The 16,574-nt window shown below is 48.6% G+C and overlaps 1 protein-coding gene across 2 annotated transcripts in view; it reads right to left on the reverse strand.

The window, feature by feature from the left end:
* EYA2 (EYA transcriptional coactivator and phosphatase 2) overlaps nucleotides 1-16,574 on the reverse strand; it is a 256,403-nt gene that overhangs the window by 18,497 nt on the left and 221,332 nt on the right. The gene's annotated exons all lie outside the window — the stretch shown is intronic.

The following is a 16,574-nucleotide window of genomic DNA, read 5'->3' on the forward strand; positions in this document are numbered from 1 at the left end:
TCCTTTCCCTAAGGCTGCTGGATGGTGAGGAAGCCTGGGGCTGTTAGAGGAAAGTAGGTCTGGGAGTTGGAGAGAGGGAGGAGGCCCTGATCAGATCACACTGTTTGCTCCTCTGGATCCAGCCACAACTGAGACAAGGCCACCCTGACTACCATGGCAGGCTGAATGACAGCCCCACAAAACAGCCCTGTCCTAATCTCAGGAAACGTATACAGAAAAAGGAACTTTGCAGATGTGATTAAGTTAAAGATCTTGAGATGGGGAGATTATCCTGGATTTTCCAGGTGGACCCCAAATGTAATTACAAGGGTCCTTGTAAGTAAGAGGCAGAGGGGTATTTGACGACAGAGAGGAGAAGGGAACTGGAGTGAGGTGCTTTGAAAATGAAGGCGGAGGCCGCAAGCCAAGAAATACAGGCGGCCACCAGAAGCCGAGAATGGCGAAGAAACATATTCTCCCTTCAAAGCCTCCAGAAGAAACCAGCTCTGCCAACATCTTCAGCCCAGTGAAATTGATTTTGGACACTGATCTCCAGAACTGTGTTGTTTTAAGCCACCAAGTGTGTGGTAATTTGGTACAGCAGCCGGAGGAGACAAATACACGGACTTTTCCATTTAAGTGAGTGGAGATGGATTTCTGTCATTTTGCAACCAAGAGGCAAGTGATGCAACAGCTCCCAAGGAAGCCTGTGAACTCTGCCTCCACCAGAAGGTCCATTCAGATGATCGGTCCATAAGGCAAAAATCGTGAGCACGCTGTGTCTGCCCCCCGACGGTACTGGTTAGAGCTCAGGCTCTGGAATTGGATCACCTGGGCTTGGATCCTGGATCCAACCACTTGAGCAAGTGACTTAACCACCCCAAACCTCAGAGATCAGTTTGGCAAATGGAGATAATAACAGAACCTGCTTCACAAGGTTGACGAGAGGAGAAGGGTCTGGCTACATAAATGTTAGTTTTGATTATTGTGTTAAGATTTGTCAACATCCATGTTTTGGTTTGCAAGACAATTTCAGGGGGCAGAGACTGCTAGAGAGAGGGAGATGCACGTGGAACTTTGAGCTTGGCCTCTGAGAGAAAAACTGCTTGTAACATCTCTGGGCCCTTGGTGGGAGGAGAGAAGCTGGGGGAAAAAATGGTGTTGTCAACATTTTGAGCAGATCTCTTTTTATACAAGGAAGAGGCTTGAGTTTATCTCTGAGAACAAGAGTTTTGCTGGGGGATGATGGGACCACCTTCCCTCCATCACTTTTTAAAGATATACAGGGATAACAGTTGTTATGGAGATGCGGGGGTAGAGCAGGTGGGGACAGTGGCATCTGGGGCAGCCTGGGCTGCTCTGTGGGTATCAAGGTTGGAATCTGGAAGAAGGGGTGGTGTGGCCGCTGATCCCTCTCTGGCCCCCCTGAATGAGCTCTGGACTGGAAGGCGGTTTGCTGGATCCTCTGGATTGGAAAGAGGTTTGTTTCCAGAGTCCCTGGCACACTTTGCCCACAGCTCTGTGGCAGTGACGAAGTAGGACTCAGGGTCCTGCTACACGGCACCTCACGTGTCTGTGGGCCTGGCACAGCGCCCAGGCGTGGGCAACGGTGTGCTCTGACAGGTCTGACAGCAGGGAGGTCTACCCAGAGGCTTCCTAGGGGTCAGCCATGGGCAAATGGTAGCCAGAGCAGAGGGCAAAGAACATGGCAGATGCTCAGTGGTGACCCCAACTGAGAAACTCTTTGGATAGCACTGGAAAAAAACTAGGTGGGGGGCCCTGAGTGACCATCCTTGAGTGAGAGGACATCTGGTTTACACCTAAAGCTTTCCTGCTGTGTTCCGTATTTCCTTTCTTTCCATGCACCCAGGATTCTGATGTCTTGGTGGTATAATTGATCCCCCTCCCTGAGAGGGTGTGTCCTTTCCTAAATAGCTGAGCACGATGGGACGCCCCAACTGGAAGAGCCGATAGTCACATTATCTAATACAGTAGAGGTTAGCCGCGTGTGGTTCTTTACAGTTAGATTCAATTAAAATTAAACAGAATAGAAAATTCCGTTCCTTAGGCCTAGTTCAAGTGCTCGAGAGCCAAATGGAGCCAATGGCTACCATACTGGATGGTGCACGTTTTCCATCATCGTAGAACATTCTATGGGACAGTGCACCTCTGGAGGGATAAAGAAACGAGGTTGACAATTTCTCTGCTGTGTTGATAGGTTCAATTAAGGAAGAGCTTGCAAGCTGGCCTGGAGACATATCTCATTTAGCCCCAAATGTGCTTAAAACATTAAAACTTTTTGGAACAAGAGCCGTCTCGCTCTCTCCCCCCTTTCCTCCGTCCCTTCTCGCTCTTCTTGTTCTCCCTCTCTCTCTGTCTCTAGATTTTCAGCTACTTTGAGAATTTACACGCTCTGGCGACGCAGGGCTTGCATTCGTCTATCCTGAGAATCGTTAGCCTTGAGGCCCCTCTGCAGCCTCTACTGGGTTTTCCTCACTTTACCTTACCTGCTTACTTGGCCCCTGTGGGCATCCTAGTTTGAAACCTCTGATCCAGAGCGATCTCATATACATGGAAGGATCCCAGGGCCAGCAATCCTAACAGGTTAATGAAAACTGTATTTAAAAGCCAGTGCTGACTTTGGAGACCCAGGCACCGAGGAAAAATTAATAGCAGATTTCCCCCCAGTCCATTGCTTTGCCTGAAATTGGAAAAACACCTCCCCGTGGTCCCCAGGCCTCCCCTCAAGCTTGAAAGCTGCTCTGGGGGGTCACCAGGGCTCAGGCCTCTGGGCAGGGTTCCCTGTGCTTTCCCTGATATCAGGGGAAAGGTATGTGGGGAGGCTCTGTTTTTCTCATTTGCGAGGGGATTGTCGGGGGTGCTAAAGTGTGACAACAGTAGCGATCACATTTCGGGCTTAATAAAATACCATGACGCTCAGCTAGACACTACCTCATACTCCACCAGCTGACCTGGATTGAGTTACCCGCTGAGCCAGCACCGAGGGGAGTGGGACAAAGCGGAGGACACGAAGATGGGGCTGGGCCCTGGGGGAAGAGGATCATGTGCCCCTCAACTGTGCTGCACGGGGGGCAGGCCTCTCAAAGGATGCCAGCCTCTCACGGCCCAGGGTGCTTCTGGCCTCTCTGGAGTCAGAGCGTGACTATCATGGGGGGTGTGTGTCTGAGCGGGACTACCCGCCCAAGACAGAGGATGGGTTCCTGTGGCCTTGGCATTGGTGAGGTGCAGTGGGGCTGAGGAATTGACACTTTCTGACCCAGAGAAACAACTGCAAAGAGTCTCGTGCAAGGATGTCCAGCATCCCAGTGAGAAACTGGAAACCCCTGCAGTTCCCTCGATTGGATCATGGTGGAACGAACTGTGGTATATCCATTCAGGGGATTCCTACCCAGCAGCTCAGAAGAAAGAGGGAGATAGTTATGTTAGCACATGGAAATGTTTCCAAGACATCCTACAGTGCAAAAAGCAGCAGACGTCCAGTATTACACATGTCGATATTTATAAAAACCAATTAAAAACAAGGTGATATATATAAATGTACCCATATACATAAATGGAAATAGAAAGATCTGGATGCTCACACGTCCGACTGGGAACAGTAATTCCATCTGGGAAGGCACTGGCGTTGGGTTAGTGGTCAAAGGAGGCTTTAACCTTTCTGAAATGCTTTCTTTCCTTTCCTTCCTTTCTCCCTCCCTGTTTCCTTCCTTCCCTCCTTCCTTCCTTTACAAGGAGAATATGGACATATATCGCTTTTGAAAAATAAAGTATCTCCCTGGGGAGGAGAGGAGAAAGCAGGATCTAACACTGGAGGACAGAGGCCAGCGATATATAGCCTCTGACTGGCTCCCAATATGCCGGGCTGTGTGCTCAGCATTTCACATAGATTAACGGGGATACCACTGTCATTCATCTTACACAGGAGATGATGAGGTGAGAGAAATACAGGAACAGGTCTGTTATGAGCTGAATCGTGTCCCCTCAAAAGATGTTGCAGTCCTAACCCCAGTACCTGGGAATGTAACCTTATTTGGAAAGAGGGTCTTCACTGATGATCAAGTGAAGATGGGGTCGTGAGGGTGGGTCCTAATCCAGTATGACTGATGTCCTGATACAAAAGGGAAGTCTGGACACAGAGACAGATATGCACACAGGGAGAACATCACGTGACCTTGAGGGCAGAGGTGGGGTGATAGGTCTACAAGCCAAGGAATGTCTCGGAGAAGGCAGGAGAGAGGGGCAAGGAGCAGATTCTCCCTCAGAGCCTTCAGAAGGAGCCACCCCTGCCGACATCTTGATCTTGTACTTCTGGTCTCAAGACCTGCAGGACAGGAAGTTTCTGTTGTTTAAGTCACCCAGTCTGGGTACTTGGTTACCCCAGAAAACTTCCGAGGCCATAAAATGAAGGCGAGGAGGAGCCCAGGAGGCCGTGTGCCTCCAGAGCCTGTTCTGGCAAAGATCCATCCATCCTAAGACTAACTTATAAAAATGCCTCCCGTGGGCCCGGAACAGCATCAGAGCATGCTTGGGTCAAGAGAGGGGAGGTTTCGGGACTAACCTGACTCTTGTCCTCAAGGTACTTCTTGTGTCCCCGGAAAAGAGAGGCTCCTCTGCTGCTCCCACCATGGTCCAAGCCATCATTACCTGCCACCTACACCAGAGGGTGGCAAACTATGACCTGGGGGCTAAATCTGGCCTGCCCGCTGTTTGTGTAAATAAAGTTTTATTGGAACACAGCCATGCTCATTCATTTACATACTGCCTAGGGCTGATTTTGTCCTACAACAGGAGAACTGAGTCGTTGAGACAGAGACAGCCTGCGCCGCAGAGCTTAAAATATGTACTCTCTGGCTCCTTACAGAAAAAGTTAACTGAGCCCTGACTCAGACTATTACAGTCACCTCCTCACTCTGCCTGCTTCTACCCTGTCCACCCCACATCTTGCCAGCCTAGTCTCCATCCAGCAGCCAGAGGGATCCTGTTAAACCTTAAGTCACATCCTGTCCCTCCCCTGCCCAAAACCCCATAATGGCTCCCACCTCCCTCCAAGTGAAAACACAGTCCTCACCATGACTCGCGCCCCACTTGTCTGCACACCCTCCCACTCATCACTCTCCCGCCACCATCTCCCACCCCTCTCTCACTGCACTGCACACACAGCAGCCCCTGCTAGTCCTTCAACAACCCTCATGCTCTTGCCCCAGGGCCTTTGCATTTACTGTTCCTTCTGTTTTGAATGCTTTTCCCTCCTCTTTCCATCTATCAAAAGACTGCGAAGGTTTGTTGATGTCACTGCCTTTGTAAAAACTGCCCCAACTCTACGCCATGTCAGGACAAATGTTTCTGTGCTTCCATACTTCGTGAGGCCTGTAGGGTTAATCTAGGCCTGATATAATGGCCGATTTCTTCTTTCATCTGCTAAACTGGGAAACCCTAAAGGTAGTGCTTTTTTTTTTTTTAAATTTAAACTGTTTTTTGCAAGGTCAGAGAGTACAGCAGTTAAGAGCACACACTCTGGGATCTGGGTCAAATTCTGACTCTGCTTACCAACAGAATGGACTTGGACAAGGTACTAATCTTCGTGACTCTCAACTTCCTTGTCTGTAACTGAGCTATAGAATGGTACTGCCCACATAGGGTTTTGTAAGGATTGAATAAATCAATACAGGTAAAGCATTTTGAAAAGTCCCTCGCCCACAGAAAATGCCACATACACGTTTGCCTTAATTATCACTAGTATTACTGTTTTGAATTCCATAGGCCCGAACTGAATTGAGTTCACCACCAAAAGAGGTTCATGGATGGTCAGCTCTACTAATGAAGCAATTTAGAAGCAAAGCAGGACATTGCAGCCTTCAGTCCAAATTCCAAAGACACGTCAGGATGCTACACGTGAATGCATCTCAGGAAGCGGGGCGGCAGAGAACTAGGGTAGAGACATTCAGTTTCACACGTCCCTGATGTCGTAGCTGGCCTTCAAATGCCCATCCCTGGGCTCCAGGGCCAGCCCCACTGTTCCCTAGGTGTGTGATCTTGGGAAAGTGACTAGACACCTGTGAGTCTTCAGTTTTTTTTTGTAATAAACTTTTTTTGGGGGGGCTGCATCGGGTCTTCATTGCTGCACGTGGGCTTTCTCTAGTTGCAGCGAGCGGGGGCTACTCTTCATTGTGGTGCACGGGCTTCTCTTGTTGTGGAGCACGGGCTCTAGGCGCATGGGCTTCAGTAGTTGTGGTTCGCGGGCTCTAGAGCGCAGGCTCAGTAGTTGTGGCGCATGGGCTTAGTTGCTCCGTGGCATGTGGGATCTTCCCGGACCAGAGATCAAACCCGTGTCCCCTGCACTGGCAGGTGGATTCTTAACCACTGTGCCACCAGGGAAGTCCGTGTAATAAACTTTTAATTTTAGAATAGTTTTAGATTTACAGAAAAATTGTGAATACAGTAGAGTCTTCCTATGTGTCCCACACCCAGTTTCTTTTATTGTTAACATCTTATATTCAAATAGTATATCTGTCACAACTAATAAATATCACTATATTATTATTATTAACTGATGTCAATTCTTTATTCAGTCTTTCTACTGCCATCTTTTTTCTCTTTCAGGATCCCATCTGGGGTACCACATTACATTTTGTCATCTTGTCTCTTTAGGTTCTTCTGGGTTGTGATAGTTTCTCAGACTTTCCTTGGTTTTAGTGACAGTTTAAAGGCGTACTCGTCAGGTATTTTGCAGAATGTCTCAACTGGGATTTGTCTGATGTTTTTCTCATGGTTAGACTGGAGTTATGGGTTTTGGTGAGGAAGATCACAGAGGTAAAAGTGCCGCTCTCATCACATCACATCAAGGGTACATACTATCAACATTATATCACTGTTGATGTTGACCTTGATCACCTGGCTCAGGTAGTGTTCCTCAGGCTTCTCTACTTAAAGTTACTCTCCCCCCACCTTTCCATAGTACACTCTTTGGAAGGAAGAAACTATGCAAAGCTCACAGTAAAGGGCAGAGTATCTACATAAATTATTTTGAATTTTTCTGTATGGGAGATTTGTCTGTTCTCCCCCACTTATTTATTCAATCATTTATCTGTGTCAGTATGGACTCATGGGTACTTATTTTATATTTTGGGTTGAATACTATGTTATTTGTTTTAGTACTCAAAGTGTTCCAGCTCTGGCCACTGGGAACCCTTCCAGTCAGCACTTGTGTCCCTTTGACATACCCCATCATCATGGGTTTTTTTGAGCACTTCCTTAGTTTTTGGTACTATAAGATGCTCCTTGTTTATCATGTAACTTCTCTGTCCCAGCCCTAGAATCAGTCACTTCTCCAAGGAGCCCTGGTTCCTTTCACTGGAAAACGGTGTTTTGAAGCCAAGACCTGGATGCTGGATGTGCTAGTTGCTGCAGGAGTGTCATTGCTTCTGGGCCCTCTTGGGCAACAGACCAAGGTCTCCAGGATTTAAAAAAAATATCTACTTGGTTGGTTGTGCTGGGTCTTAGTTGCAGCAGGCAGACTCCTTAGTTGTGGTAGGCTCCTTAGCTGTGGCTCGCGGGCTCCTTAGCTGTGGCCTGCCGGCTCCTTAGTTGCGGCATGCGTGTGGGATCTAGTTCCCTGGCCAGGGATCGAACCCAGGCCCCCTGCATCGGGAGCGTGGAGTCTTAACCACCGTGCCACCAGGGAAGTCCTGGATTTTTAAAAAATTATGAAATATGGGTAACGCATCCACTTGCAGGTGTGTAATGAGGCACGTGGCTGGCCTAATAAATGAGACCGATTATAGTCCAGACCACTCCTTTCACCAGTGTGGAAACTGAAGCTCGGACAGGGCCAAGTGGAACTTACATAAAGGGTCACAGGGCCTGGGTGAAGGTATCTGTGGATTGCAGGAGCGTCCCATCTTTCATCGGCGATGACAGTGATTTATCCTTTTGTCGTGTGCTCGAAGTCCAGATTTAGTGTCAAGGTCACATTAGTCTCCTGAAATGCATGAGACAGCATCCCACCTTTTCTTTGCTCTGCTGTGTGTGCAGGATTGGATTTATTTATCCTTTCCTTGAATGTCTGGTGGAACTCTTGTTTAAAACAAGCTGGACCTGCTGCCTTTGTTAGAGCTGTACACCTTTTTTTTTTTTTTTTTTTTTTTTTTTTTTTTTTTTGCGGTATGCGGGCCTCTCACTGTTGTGGCCTCTCCCATTCCGGAGCACAGGCTCCGGACACGCAGGCTCAGCGGCCACGGCTCACAGGCCCAGCCACTCTGCGGCATGTGGGATCTTCCCGGACCGGGGCACGAACCCGTGTCCCCTGCATCGGCAGGCGGACTCTCAACCACTGCGCCACCAGGGAAGCCCCGAGAGCTGTACACCTTTAACTACGATTTCAACTTCTCATGGTCACTGGTTTACTTATTTAAAACATTTCCCCTTGGGTTAATTTTGATAATTTACATCTTTCTGAGAAGGGTCAACTTCATCCAGGTTTACAAGTTCATTGGAACAATACTGCTCATGGCATTCTCATAACTAAATAGGTCCCCTGAACCTATGACGATGTCCACGCTTTCATTCGGGTTGTTGGTTACTGATCTCTTCTTCTCCCTTTTTTTTCTTGTTCATGCTTGCCAAAGGCTTTCTACCTTAATGATCTTTTCAATGACCAGTTCTTATTAATTTTCCTGGTTTTCTAATAAATGTAATTTAAGGCTGTCTGGATCAGCCTTTGCCTGCGCCCCATAGTTTTTTTTTTTTTTTTTTGCGGTACGTTGGCCTCTCACTGTTGTGACCTCTCCCGTTGCGGAGCACAGACTCCGGACGCGCAGGCTCAGTGGCCATGCCTCACGGGCCCAGCCGCTCCGCGGCATGTGGGATCTTCCAGGACCGGGGCACGAACCCGTGTCCCCTGCATCGGCAGGCGGACTCTCAACCACTGCGCCACCAGGGAAGCCCTAAGCACCCCATAGGTTTTGATCCTTAGTATTCTCACCCTTGCTTGTTTCTGAACAGTAAGCCTGGTGACAAATACCCATCAAAATCCGTTCTGATTTATGCTGGTGACAGCCGGGGTTTTCCCAACCTGCTCTGCTGTGGTCTGATCCCATTACTTTTTGTCCTTGGCTGCCTGGAGACACGAATGCAGAAAGGAAATTGTTGACAAATTTGCTTTAGAAAAATGACTCTCATCCAAGCCCAGATGGACTCCCTGCCCACTCCTTCTCCTTCAAGGCAGGTATATTTTAAAAGTGAGAGTGCTTAATGCTGCCTCTAGACTAGTCAGAGAGGGGCCTGCTCCCTGGGAGGGAAACCTGGGCTGTCTTTCTCGTGTTGTTTAAATGTTTAACTTATCTGAAGAGCACTAAACAGGCTGTGGCCTGTGTTGCATTAATGGTCAGTTGGGCAGGATGTCTTGGAGAGCAGCTCAGCGCTGACAAGGTGAAATATTATTCTCCCTGACAGCTCCTGCAGAACCGTAAATCAGACGTTCAGCAATCAGGCCCAGGTGTCAGGCAGGCAGCCACGGCCTGCCCAGATTCCAGCCACTTCTGAGTCCCTCCAGCATGATCCTTCCCAAAGCTCTGGCAGCATCTTGAAACGCTCCCCCTCCAGCCCACCCTCCAGCCTGGCCACGCCTGATTCGGGCCAGGGATACCTTCTGTCAAAACCTTTAGGTTGATCTTGTTTCTTATGAAGGCCTCTTTCCTTCCATCCACTCTGTGGACCCGTATTCCTTCTCCAATTCACTGTTCATCTCAAAACTGTATCTTTGGGACTTCCCTGGTGGCACAGCGGTTAAGCATCCACCTGCCAATGCAGGGGACACGGGTTCCATCCCTGGTCTGGGAAGATCCCACATGCCGCAGAGCAACTAAGCCTGTGTGCCACAACTACTGAGGCTGCGCTCTAGGGCCCGCGAGCCACAACTACTGCACCTGCGCGCCTAGAGCCCATGCTCCACAACAAGAGAAGCCCGCACACTGCAACGAAGAGTAGCCCCCGCTCGGGGCAACTAGAGAAAGCCCACGCACCGCAACTAAGACCCAACGCAGCGAAAAATTAATAAATAATTGTATCTTCCGTGAAAGATAAACGTCCCAGCCTAGAAGTCAGCTTGGCCTGGGATCAGATCTCCATTCTACTCTTACTAGCTCTGTGACCCTTGAAAAATGACCTCCCTGGGCTTCACTCTTCATATGTAAAACAGAGATTAAAAAAAAAAAATCTCCCTTTCCATGGTACTTGTGAGATTTCAGTGAGAAAATGCACGTGTGATGCTTGGCACAGGGTAAGAGCTCAAAACGTGTCAGCCCTGGGCAAGTTAACCTACCTCTCCGTGCCTCAGTTTTCCCATCTCTGAAATGGGGATATGTAACAGCATCTACCTCCTGTGACTGTTGGAAAGGTTAAATGAAGGCATGCAGGTGAGCCCTTCGGGCACTGCCTGGCACACAGCGAGCTCTCAGGACATGTCAGCTGTCGCTGTGATTGGGTTTATTATTCTCACCTGTGCCCCCCAACTCGGCTCCAACCTCAGTCCACATCCTTCTTTCTAGAAATGCATTCAGATCCTTTGTTTATTGCTTTGTTCCCCTTGCAGGGGGGAAGAGAAGGTGCCGTAGTTGTTTAGTGTGGTTTAGGTTGCTGTTACTTGTGACTTTTGTTTTGCATATACGATGTGAAGATGACATGATTCACAGAGGAGTTTTTCATCTTTGTCTTCTTCGTTTACACTGGGAATTTCTCCTCCTCTTGCTGTCAGTCCTTGCTCATCTTCCTCCAGGCTTCCTGGCTGCACCAATCCTCCCTGCTCTCCTTTTCCCTTTGAACCCACTGTCTACAGCACTGTAGAGTCTAGATTTCCTGTTGGGAATCTTCTTTCTCTCAGCCAGATGGCAATCGTTCTCCTGGGGGAGGCAGCACGGCACAGTGGATAAGTGCAAGGGCCCTGGAGCCAGGCTGCCTGGGTCTGAATACTGCCACTGCCAACTGTGTGACTTTGGGCTGTTCGCTTAACCTCTCTGTGCCTCAGTTTCTTCATTTTTAAAATGGGTGTTATGGACTGAGTGTTTGTGTCCTCCCCAAATTCATATGTGGAAGCACAAACACCCAGGTGGCTGTATTTGGAGAGGGGGCCTCTAAGGAAGTAATTAAGGTTACGTGAGGTCATAAAGGTGGTGCCCTGATCTGATAGGATTAGTGTCCTAATAAAAAGAGACAGCAGAGGTGGCTAGCACATGCTTTTTCTCTCCCTTTCTCTCTCCCTCTCCTTGTACACACACTGAGGAAAGGCCATGTGGAGACACAGTGAGAAGGTGGCCTCTACAAGCCGGGAAGAGAGCTCTCACCAGAAACCACATTTGCCAGCCCCTTAATCTGGGACTTCTAGCCTCTAGAATGGTAAGAAAATTAATTTCTGTTGTGTTAAGCCATACAGTCTGTGACGTTTTGTTATGGGAGCCTGAGCAGGCTGAGATAATAGGGATAACAATAGTGAAGATTAAACAAGTTAATGCATGTAAACCGCACAAAACAGTGCCTGGTACCTAGTAAGTACTCAGTAAACGTCCGCTGCAATTACTGTTACTATTCTTCTTCTTATATTTTTTTGCGGTACGCGGGCCTCTCACTGTTGTGGCCTCTCCTGTTGCGGAGCACAGGCTCTGGACGCGCAGGTTCAGCGGCCATGGCTCACGGCCCAGCCGCTCCGCAGCATGTGGGATCTTCCTTGACCGGGGCACGAACCCGTGTCCCCTGCATCGGCAGGCGGACTCTCAACCTCTGCGCCAACCAGGGAAGCCCTACTATTATTATTATTATTATTATTATCACCATCTTAACTGAAAATGTAGGTCATGTCTTACAAACTTAGGGTTCCAGAGCTTCACTGTCTCATAGAACTTTCTACAATGTGTACAATGAAGTAAATGTTCTGTCTAATATGATAGCCATCAGCCACATGTGGCTAATTACGTCAAAATTATTTAAAATTAAATACAATTAAAAATTCAATGCCTCGGTCACACTAGCCATATTTCAAGTGCTCAATAACCACATGTGGCCAGTGGTTACTGTATTGGACAGTGCAGAATAGAACACAGACATCCCTAGGGCTCTAGAGCGTTGGCTTTCAAGTGGTTTTGACTGGGACCTTCCGTAAGAGACACATTTTCTATCACACAGAGATTTAAATTACTGAAACATAACTGATAACACAGACAATTTCTCAAACAATATTCACCACTACTATCTGTGATGCACCCTACATACCCCTTTCAATCAACTTTCCTTTTTAAACATTTAAAACCATACCTTCTAATTATTAGGGAAACGTAAACTACAATGAGGGATCACCTCACACTGGTCAGAGTGGCCATCATTAAAGAGTCTACAAAAAAACAAATGCTGGAGAGGGTGTGGAGAAAAGGGAGCCCTCCTACGCTGTTGGTGGGAATGTAAATTGGTGCAGCCACGATGGAGAACAGTATGGAGGTTCCTTAAAAAACTAAAAATTGAGCTGCCATATGATCCAGCAATCCCACTCCTGAGCATGTATCGGAGAAAACTCTTAATTTGAAAAGACACATGCACCCCAATGTTCACTGCAGCTCTATTTACAACAGCCAAGACATGGAAGCAACCTAAGTGTCCATCAACAGATGAATGGATAAAGAAGATGTGGCACATGTATACAATGGGAATACTACTCAGCCATCAAAAAGGATGAAATAATGACATGGTGCAGCAACATGGGTGGACTAGAGGTGATCACAGTAAGTGAAGTAAGTCAGACACAGAAAGACAAATGCCACATGACGTCACTTATACGTGAATCCAAAGTATGACACAAATGAACTTATTGACAAAAGAGAAACAGACTCACAGACATACTGACAGAAAACAAACATGTAGTCACCAAAGGGAAACGGGGGGATAAATTAGGAGTTTGGGATTAACAGATACACACCACTATATATAAATTAAACAACAGGATTTATGTGTAGCACAGGGAACTATATTCAATATCCTGTAATAAAACCATAATGGAAAAGAATATGCAAAAATATATCTGTATAACTGAGTCACTTCGCTGTACACCAGAAACTAACACAACATTGTGAATCAACTATACTCCGATAAAACAAACAAAAAAATAAACCTCAGTTTCATCCTCAGCAATGTCACCTACGAAATCACTGGCAAAATGTGCTAGTCATTCCCCCCAAAACACTAATAAGAGAAAAACTGTAAGTTTAACAACAAAAAAAATTTTTTTCAAGTAAAAGCAAGTTACATGAAGCCTGCATTGTGCTGTACGCTAGGTGATCCGTAAATACGGTACAGCTGACTACTCTCAAGGGCTTGGCGCAGCGTTTCTCAACGGGGTGCCCCTGGCGTTTTGCGGTGAATGAGTCCTCGTTGTACAAGGCTGTACAAAGTACTGGGTTACGTGGCACCCCTGGCCCCGACTGCTAGGAGCCGACAGTTCTTCCCCTTCGTGTGATAACCCACACTTCCCTCCCATTTCCAAACTCACCCTCCCCCACTTGATAATGAGGTTGCAGACATCGAGAGCCTGCGCTCTGAGAACGAGGGAAGACGGGAAAGCGAGGACGGGGCTGTCCCTCGCCTGAATCTGCCCTGCTTTCCCCCCACTCACCTCTTCACGCAGGGGCCACGAGGATGGATGGCATCGCCTCCCCCGCTGCACACTGAGCCCCGAAATCAAACCCAAGAGGACTGCGCTCCCGGGCACCTCCACTCAGCCGGGTCCGGCCTGGCTTTGGCAGTGGCACATGCGCAGTTCAGTGAGCCCGAGGCCGCTTTCATGAGCTCCCAAGCGGCAGGTGTGTGAATTTCAATCAAACCTCCCCCCTTGCTCCACAGCCCTGCTGACATTTCAGATGAGGATCCTCTGCCCTAGATTTTACTGCAAGAAGTAGCTCTCGCACAAAGGCAAGTTGGCCGGGTAATTGTCAATACTTATGCCCAAACTCCAGCAACCTGCTGTCATTTAGGGCCAGGTTGCTCACCACTGTCATGATCTTTGCCCTATCTCTGCACTACATGTATTGTTACTGAATTCTGGTAAAATCGGGGATTGGGCACCCTAGTTACCTTTTCTAGCTCATCATACAATAAACATATAATGATTTAAATTAATCAATTTGCCCCTGTACCATGTAAACCCCCCCTTGCACAGTCCCAGTGGCACATGCAGCCCTCTGGTGGGGAGGCCCATCTCTTGGGCATGTACCGTGTGCCAGGCTCTCTGCTGACTGCTTCCGTGTATCTCCCATCATCCTGACGACCCTGGAAGTTAGGGGCTTTTCTTCTACCCATTTAACAGATGAGGAAACTGAGGTTCAAAGGAGGTGGAGTGACTTGCACAGGTCACACAGCCAGGAGATGGTGGAGCCAGGACTCAAAGGCAGACTGAACTGACTAGCAGACACTTGCCGTAAACTCTGGACACGCATCCCTAAAGTCCTGAGATACAGCTGAACTTGGCAACTACTTTGTCTCTGACCAGTCCTCCTCATGGAATCCCTGCCCCATGAGCACTTTCACCTTTCAGTCCGGGAACGATCTAATGCAAACACCTGCTTCCACCATTGCCCCCTTTGGTCTGTTCTCCACCCGGCAGCCAGAGGGAGCCTCTGAACGGTGAGTCAGGTCATGTTGCTCCCCTGCTCTAAATCCTCCAATAGCTTCTGGTCACTGTTAGAATGTCACCCAGAGCCTTATGATGGCCCAGAGGCCCCACGTGATCTGTCTCCCCTCCCCCAAAATGCCCTCCACTGTCCTTCCTGCTCTTTTGCTCTAGCTGCACTGGGCTCTCCTTCCTGTTCGTGGAACTTGCCAACTCTGACCATGCCCCAGGGCCTCTGCACTGCTGTTCTCTCTGTCTGGCACACTCTCTGCCTAGATGCCCACGTGGTCCTCTCCCTTACCTCCTTCAGGTCTCTGCTCCAGTGTCACAGAAGCCTTACCTGGTTTTACCAAGGAAAACAGTCCCTGTGACCATCTCCTCCGGCTCTGCTGGCCTCTCTTTGGAGCACTTTATCTGACATTTTATATTCAATTGTTTATGGTCTGCTTCCCCAACTGGAAGGTCAATGCCTCCAGGGTGGGGGAATCTTGCTGTGTTTTATTTTCATTTTTTTTTGCCACTGAATCCAGAGCACTTAGAGCAGGGCCTGGTGAATGATAAACTCTCCATAAATTGCTGTTGCTTGTGGGAGCTGATCTCCTTATTTAGAGATGGCACTGCAGGCTCAGAGCAGAAGGGGATCTGACTTCGTTCCCTAAACCCCATCATCTGACCATCCATGCAGGAGCCAGGCTCCAGCCCCGAAGGACCTCCCTGGGGAGCTCCACCGGGCTGCCCTTCAGATTTTGACGGGGGCTCCCTGCACCAGCAAGCAATATGTTTTCACTTGTGTCTTAACTTCTGCATCGTATAACATGGTTTCAATTCTGCTGAGGTGCCCTCGGGGCTTCTGGCACTGGGGACATTTTGGAAAAAAATGTAGAGAATAAAAACAAACTGGCTTCCCTGAGTAGCTCCAGCTGGTAATTAAGATCCTTTTCCAAGAGGTGCGACTTTGACTTTGGGGTCAGCGCAGAACAGCAGAGGGGGCAAGGTTCTGAAGACATGGGCTTGAACACACGCCAGTCCAAAAAATACCTGGCTCTGAGCCTCAGGTTCAACAAGATGGACAAAGTGCTTACTATGTGTCTACCACTGTCACTGCCTGAGAGCTTCAAACTCGCGTATCTGTCTGTCGATTTGGTATTTCACTGGGGTGTCCCAGACACCTCCGACCTCATGTGCCCACAGCAGAAGGATGGATTCTCCCGTCTTCCCTGTGTTGCCCACCACAGAGAACAGCACCATCACCCAGGTCAGGCCAAGCCCAGGAGCCCCTCTGGGCTCCTCTCTCCTCTCATCCCCCACATCCAACCCGTCAGCAAGGCCTCTCAGCTTTCCTGCCATTCTCCCGGAGCCCACGTCTTCTTCCCATCTTGATCCAACCCGTTTTTCATCTTTTGCTTGGAAGTATCTCTTTGCTGGTCCCCCTGTCTCTACCTTTCCCATCCTACTGCCTAATCTCCATGCAGCAACCAGAGTGGTCATTTTAAAACATTAATCAGGTCACGTGGCTCTTCCCATTTCATGCTCCCTTCGCCCCATGGTTGTCCAACTCTGATGTCTATGGCTCGTGTCTGGCTCATGCCTCCCTCTCCAGACTCATCCCTCCCAGCCGCCCCCTTGCTTTCACTCACTCACTGCACTCACCTGTCCTTCTTGCCGATCCTTGATGATGTCACACTAGTTCTCACCTCAGGGCCTTTGCACCTGCTGATCCCACCTCCCTTGGTCTCCACCTGGCTGGTTCCTGTCATCATTCAGGCCTTGGCTCAAGCGCCACGTCCTCGAGATGCCTTCCCTGACCTCCTCGAGAATGCTGTTCCCCTACCCTACTCCCTCACCCCCAACACTCACTCTCACATCTGATTGTTTTATTTTCTTCACGTCCTTTTCACTACCGCAAAGCATGCTTGTTTATGGATTTGTTTGG

This window comes from Phocoena sinus, chromosome 15, assembly GCF_008692025.1.
Source record: "Phocoena sinus isolate mPhoSin1 chromosome 15, mPhoSin1.pri, whole genome shotgun sequence".
NCBI lineage: Eukaryota > Metazoa > Chordata > Mammalia > Artiodactyla > Phocoenidae > Phocoena > Phocoena sinus.